Below are 6,492 nucleotides of genomic sequence, written 5' to 3' on the forward strand. Positions count from 1 at the left end.
ATCTTCTGATACGTGGACGGTGATAGCGCTAGTCCCTTCTTGCGCCACCTCCACCTTTGTTAGCGCCAAAGAAGATCGATCGAGCAGTCGTGGTCGCAGTCGATTAACCCGTTTTCACCGTCCGCAGTTCCCAAGCCGCCGATCAAGTCGTTGCTCTTCTTGTTCGTTCTTCCCATACCGTCGATTTGCACGGCTGCCGGATGAGCCATCCTCTGTCCGGCGAAGCGCTCACGTCAGTGATCGATACTTGCACCGACAGTCCTCCCGCTCGCGACCTCGGTGCTCGAATCGGACTCGTTCGTTTTTATCTCGATGCGATTGTGAAAAGGGGGACCGGTCGTCAATGTCGTGTGTGTCGACGATGTTGTTCGCCCGGTCCGCCGCGTTGTTGTCGTTTTTTTTTTTTTTTTTTTTTTTCCCCTAACGTTTCGCCGTCGCACGGACGAAAGGGTGAGAAAAAAAAAAAAAAGCTCGAAAAAGCCGCCCAAAAAAATCGGACCGAGGAGCCGCTTGCGAGAACGCGCCATGTGCACGTTGTCTCTCCTCGGTTTTCCGAGCACGAACACGACGCCCGGTCGGTCGGTCGGTCGACGAAGGCGACGACGAAGGTGACGGGAAAATTTACGCCGCCGCTGCCCTGGTCCAGCTCCTCCCCGATGACGGCTGTGATGTTGACGTTGACGTTGGCGACGACGACGACGACGACGGAGACGACGACGACGACGAGACGGCATCGATGGCGACCACGATGACGACGACCTCGACGAGTTCAGTCTGCACCTTGACCTCCGATGTCCGTGTGCACTGCCGTCGTGCTGTTTGTCGTTTGTCGTATGTATCGCTGTCAAGGGTGCCGTTGTCGTTGTTGTTGTCGACGTTGTTGCTTGCTCTCTCGTCTCGGTCGGTTGGTACGTTGATGACGACGACGACGACGACGAAGACGACGACGACGACGACGAGACGGCATCGATGGCGACCACGATGACGACGACCTCGACGATTCCAGTCTGCACCTTGACCTCCGATGTCCGTGTGCACTGCCGTCGTGCTGTTTGTCGTTTGTCGTATGTATCGCTGTCAAGGGTGCCGTTGTCGATGTTGTTGTTGTCGACGCTGTCGTCTGTTCTCTCTTCTCGGCCGGCTGTGACGTGGACGTTGACGACGACGACGACGAGACGGAATCGATGGCGACCACGATGACGACGACCTCGGCGAGTTCAGTCTGCACCTTGACCCTCGATGTCCGTGTGCACTGCCGTCGTGCTGCTTGTCGTTTGTCGTATGTATCGCTGTCAAGGGTGCCGTTGTCGTTGTTGTTGTCGACGTTGGTCGCTTTCGTTCTTTGAGTCTCGGTCTCGGTCCAAGTCAGGGGAGAAACAAAAAAGAGGCCATCAGCGCGGGCAGCGCGCTTCTTCTGACGGCGAACCCCCTCGAAAAATAAATAAACACGTGCCCGTCGTTGTAGTTGTCTGTCTTATGTCGGTCGGTCGGTCGGTCGGTCTGTCGTTCTGTCGAAACAAAGTCCCAAATTCCAACGATACCTGGTTGATCCTGCCAGTAGTCATATGCTTGTCTCAAAGCTTAAGCCATGCAAGTGTAAGTTCACGCCACGCATTAGAACGGGCGAAACCGCGAATGGCTCAGGAACCGGACCTAATCCTCGGGACCGTATTCCTCCTCGGAGGCGATGGATAACTGTGGCAATTCTAGAGCTAATACATGTGACACAGGCCGCGATCGGTCGGCGCGCCGTCGTCGCCACGCCTCGCGCGCTGGCACCCGCGTCGGCCGTTCCGGGTCGCGGCGCTACATATTAGACTGAGACCGATGCGCGTCATTCCGTCCTCCCGTCGTCGGCGTTCCCGCTCGCGGGTCCGTTCGGTGGCGGGGCTCATAGGGCGGCGCGCTCCGCTTTGGTGACTCTGGATAACTCACTGGTCGATCGCACGAGCTTTCACGCCCGGCGACGGGTCTCTCGAGGGTCCGCCCTATCAACTGTCGACGGTCGGTTAAGTGCCTACCGTGGTTACTACGGGTAACGGGGAATCGGGGTTCGATTCCGGAGAGGGAGCATGCGAAACGGCTACCACATCCAAGGAAGGCAGCAGGCGCGCAAATTACCCACTCCCGGCACGGGGAGGTAGTGACGAAAAATAACGACGCGGGACTCTGTCGAGGCCCCGCGATCGGAATGAGTACACTTCAAATCCGTTAACGAGGACCAACCGGAGGGCAAGTCTGGTGCCAGCAGCCGCGGTAATTCCAGCTCCGGTAGCGTATATTAAAGTTGTTGCGGTTAAAAAGCTCGTAGTCCGAACTCGGGTTCGTGGTCGCGCAAGCGGCCCCGGGGCGGCGGCGCCATCGTCCGTCGTTGACTTTGGTCGTCCGTTCGCATTCCCGGCCCTTTCCGCCGGTGTCAACCGCTAGCATACCCGCCACGCGGTCCTGCCGGCGAGGTGGACGAGGAGGTCGTGATCGGGATCCGGGAAAAAAAAAACAAGTGGTCGTCGGTTCGGTTCCGGGAGTAGTCTAACGGGGGGGTGCTACGTGTGTGTGTTTGGGTGCGTTCATTCGCATCCCCGCACTCTGACCCCCGCGCTTCTCTCCCTCTCCCTTTCCGCGCGTTCCTCTTTTTTTTTGAACCCCCCGGTCCGCTCCGAGTCCCTGCTTCGTGTCTTGTCTGCGCGCGTGTTGCGGTCGGCGGTTTCTCCTCCAAGGGTGCTCTTAACCGAGTGTCCGCGGCGGCCGGTACGTTCACTTTGAAAAAATTAGAGTGCTCAGAGCGGGCTGTTCAAGCTTGCATACGATAAGCATGGAATGATGGAAGAGGGCCTCGTCTACGTCTGTCGGTCTCCGTCTACGGCGAGGCAATGATCGAAGGGAGCGGTCGGGGCCACTCGTATTGCGACGTTAGAGGTGAAATTCTTGGATCGTCGCAAGACGAACTGCAGCGATGGCGTGTGGCAAGCACGTTTTCCTCGATCAAGAGCGAAAGTCGGAGGTTCGAAGACGATCAGATACCGTCGTAGTTCCGACCGTAAACGATGCCGACCGGCGATCCGCCGGCGTTCGCTTCCATGACCCGGCGGGTAGCCTGCGGGAAACCAGAGTTCGGTTCCGGGGGGAGTATGGTTGCAAAGCTGAAACTTAAAGGAATTGACGGAAGGGCACCACCAGGAGTGGAGCCTGCGGCTTAATTTGACTCAACACGGGAAAACTCACCCGGTCCGGACACCGGTAGGATTGACAGATCGATAGCTCTTTCTCGATTCGGTGGGTGGTGGTGCATGGCCGTTCTTAGTTGGTGGAGCGATCCGTCTGGTTGATTCCGATAACGAACGAGACTCCGGCCTGCTAACTAGTGCGCCGATGTCAGTGATTTTTACGGCGGGCTCGGCGTCCTCCGTGGCGCTCGGGTCCGGGTCGGTTTTCTCACGCACTTCTTAGAGGGACGGGTGGCAGAAAGCCACACGAGGCGGAGCGATAACAGGTCTGTGATGCCCTTAGATGTCCGGGGCCGCACGCGCGCTACACTGGAGGTATCAGCGGGACTTCGCCCCGGCCCGAGAGGGTTGGGAAACCTCTGAACCACCTCCCGTGATAGGGATCGGGGCCTGTAACCAACCCCGTGAACGAGGAATTCCCGGTAGGCGCGGGTCAACAGCCCGCGTCGATCACGTCCCTGCCCTTTGTACACACCGCCCGTCGCTACTACCGATCGAACGGTCCGGTGAGGTCCTCGGATCTGGCCGACGACGCCGCCGGGCAGTGCGCGACGTGTCCGTCACGACACTCGTGCATCTACGCCTCGGCGTTCGATGCCTGGAGAAGACGACCGAACCCGATCGTTTAGAGGAAGTAAAAGTCGTAACAAGGTTTCCGTAGGTGAACCTGCGGAAGGATCATTACCGTTTTCCCGTTCGAGACTGGTTTGTTGTTTTCCGGCCTACCTCCTCTGTCTGTCGGCGTCAACGCCTCGAATGCGCGCAAACAAACCTATAAAAGGCGGAGCGAGAGATAGATTTGTGGTGACGCGGAGGTTTTTAAAGCCCCAGCTCTTCTTGCTTGCTTCCGCGTCTTACCACCTGTTTGTTTTTTCGCCCACCGCAAGTGATGGCCGCTTCTTCTTTGCCTTGTCGCCGCTTTATCGTTTTTTTTGTTTTTTTGCAGCCGCTGTGCCACCGCCGCTAGCTAAAAAAACAAACTACTCGCGACATTGCAATGCCGTCACGCCTCCTCGCACAGACCTCCTCGCACACTACTAAATCTATATAAACAAAAACTAATATAAAAAAACCAAGTGCTGAACCCTGGACGGGGGATCACTCGGCTCGTCCGTCGATGAAGAGCGCGGCCAGCCGCGATAACTGATGCGAATTGCAGGACTCAGTGAACATCGACACCTCGAACGCACATTGCGGCCCCGAGATCCCTTGTCTCGGGGCCACGTCCGGTCGAGAGGCGGAACGTTACATGTCTTTCTCCGTTAACGAAACGACATCTTGCCGTCCCCGTGCCCGCCCGGTCCTCGGCACGGTGGTAACCGGGACGTCGCAGGAGCGAGTGACGAGGGGGAAGAAAAATAAAAAAAGAATTGACTCCTTTCAATGTCTTTTTTTTTTTTAAAACCCTCTCCGGCCTCCTCCTTCGTCTCCCGCTGGCAGACCGCGGAGTCTTTTCCCTTTTCGACCGCGTGAAGAAACACTGTGGAGGAGGAGCAGGAGGAGTCTGTCCGAAAGCAGCCGAAGGGAGACCAAAAAAAAAGTACCGACCTAACCGACTGCCGACGTAAGCGCCGCCTGCTCGTCTCGCTCTCTGCCTCATGAAGGTGTCTCTCAGCGACGCCTCGAGCAGCGCGACGAGCACGGCCGTCGCACCGTAAAAGGTGGCCGCGTCGTAGGCAACGCAACGTCGGATGGGGAGGACCCACGCTTTTTTTTAATTGTTGGCTTCTTCATTTTCGGTCGGACGGGCGCTATATCGGCCAGCCGTCGTCACACGGAGGGTACCGATCGAGATTCCTCTCCTCCAAACACCACACTCTACTAAAAACCGCCGCCCTCGGCTCGGACGAGACGACCCGCTGAACTTAAGCATATCGCTAAGCGGAGGAAAAGAAACCAACCGGGATTCCCTTAGTAACGGCGAGTGAACCGGGAGAAGCCCAACGCCGAATCCCGTCGCAAGTTAAAGGCTTCGGGACGTGTGGCGCATGGGTCGAAGGCAGCCGTTCGTTTTCGTCTCGCATAGTTCGGAGTTCCCTCGATCGGGGCCGCCCGCGGCGGGTGCCAGGCCCATTCGGTGCGGACGGCGAGCGACGGCCTTCGATCCGAGAGTCGGGTTGCTTGGGAACGCAGCCCAAATCGGGTGGTAAGCTCCATCCAAGGCTAAATACCGGGACGAGTCCGATAGTCGACAAGTACCGTGAGGGAAAGTTGAAAAGAACTTTGGAGAGAGAGTTCAAGAGAACGTGAAACCGCCCAGGGTAAACGGGTGGGACCGCTCACCGCGATCGCGGGGGGACTCAGTCCGGTGCTGCCTAGGCTCGAGCCCAAACTCGATGTGTGTTCTTGAAAGAGAGGCCGTCGCGGCACAGGTCGTCGTTCGTCGTGTCCGCGGGGGACTCGTTCCCCGCGGTTCCAGCTTTTGTGCCCGCGTCGCCGACGAAGGAGACGGGCCGCGTGGATAGCGGGAAGGGAAACGTGGTGACGACCGCGGCGTCGGTAGGTGGCTGCGTCGGTTGGCTGCGACGGAGGGGACTCGTCCTCTCGATCGCTGCTGCCGCCGGGCCCTAACCCGCCGCATCCGTCGCCGCCGCTTCTTCTTTCCTCCTGCTCCCTCCGCGCGCGACTCCGCTGCACCCGTCCCCTTCATCATCGCTCGGCGTAATCATGGCGCGGGCGCTTCGGCGCGACCTCCGCGCGGCCGGCACCGGACGCACTTCCCCTCCGGTCCGTCGTCGCGACCCGTTCCCGGCGTGCAGGTCGAACACGCGGGTTTTTTTCCGTAGGCGGCAGGCGTTTCATCACCCTGAAAACCCCCGTCTTCCCACCTTGTGAAGTCGGGGGCCACCGGCCGTCGGGCCCGCGAACGTAACTGCCCCTTTCTGCCGGGAACGGAGGAAATCTGACACGATCCGTTACACGTGGCGAGCCGGTCCGTTTTGATCCCGCCGGAAGTCGCGTGCGGGCGACGCACTCTGTGTGTCGCTCCTTAGGCGCCCCACCGTCTCGGGCGCGTGCGCGATGAGAGGCGGGATAGGACTGGCGCGGCCTCGCCGTCACGCACCTCGCCGACGTTTCGGGTTCTTGTCGGGGGCAACCCCGCCCGCGCCCGTTTCCGTTTCCGGAGAGGTCGCTCGGCGACGCTTTTTTACTCGAGCCGCCCGCCACCCCGGGTCAGCGACGTGCATCGGCAACCCACCCGACCCGTCTTGAAACACGGACCGAGGAGTCCTGGCCGTTCGCGAGTCGTAGGGGCCACCTCTGACTA

General features: G+C 59.2%; 3 non-coding genes across 3 annotated transcripts in view; all 3 read left to right on the forward strand.

The window, feature by feature from the left end:
* The first annotated feature begins 1,538 nt into the window (after positions 1-1,538).
* On the forward strand, positions 1,539-3,908 carry LOC145273390 (small subunit ribosomal RNA). Its single transcript, XR_013866382.1, has one exon. It is a non-coding gene; the product is annotated as a small subunit ribosomal RNA (ribosomal RNA).
* Positions 3,909-4,306: 398 nt separating this feature from the next.
* On the forward strand, positions 4,307-4,464 carry LOC145273575 (5.8S ribosomal RNA). The gene has a single exon (XR_013866400.1). It is a non-coding gene; the product is annotated as a 5.8S ribosomal RNA (ribosomal RNA).
* A 592-nt stretch (positions 4,465-5,056) lies between these two features.
* LOC145273172 (large subunit ribosomal RNA) overlaps positions 5,057-6,492 on the forward strand; it is a 5,722-nt gene continuing 4,286 nt past the window's right edge. Inside the window, exon 1 of the ribosomal RNA XR_013866203.1 lies at positions 5,057-6,492. This exon is cut by the window's right edge and continues 4,286 nt beyond it. This is a non-coding gene — a ribosomal RNA (large subunit ribosomal RNA).

The sequence above is a fragment of the Euprymna scolopes genome, unplaced genomic scaffold (assembly GCF_053919585.1).
Source record: "Euprymna scolopes isolate OS-2025 unplaced genomic scaffold, ASM5391958v1 sca1, whole genome shotgun sequence".
NCBI classification, from domain to species: Eukaryota; Metazoa; Mollusca; class Cephalopoda; order Sepiida; family Sepiolidae; genus Euprymna; species Euprymna scolopes.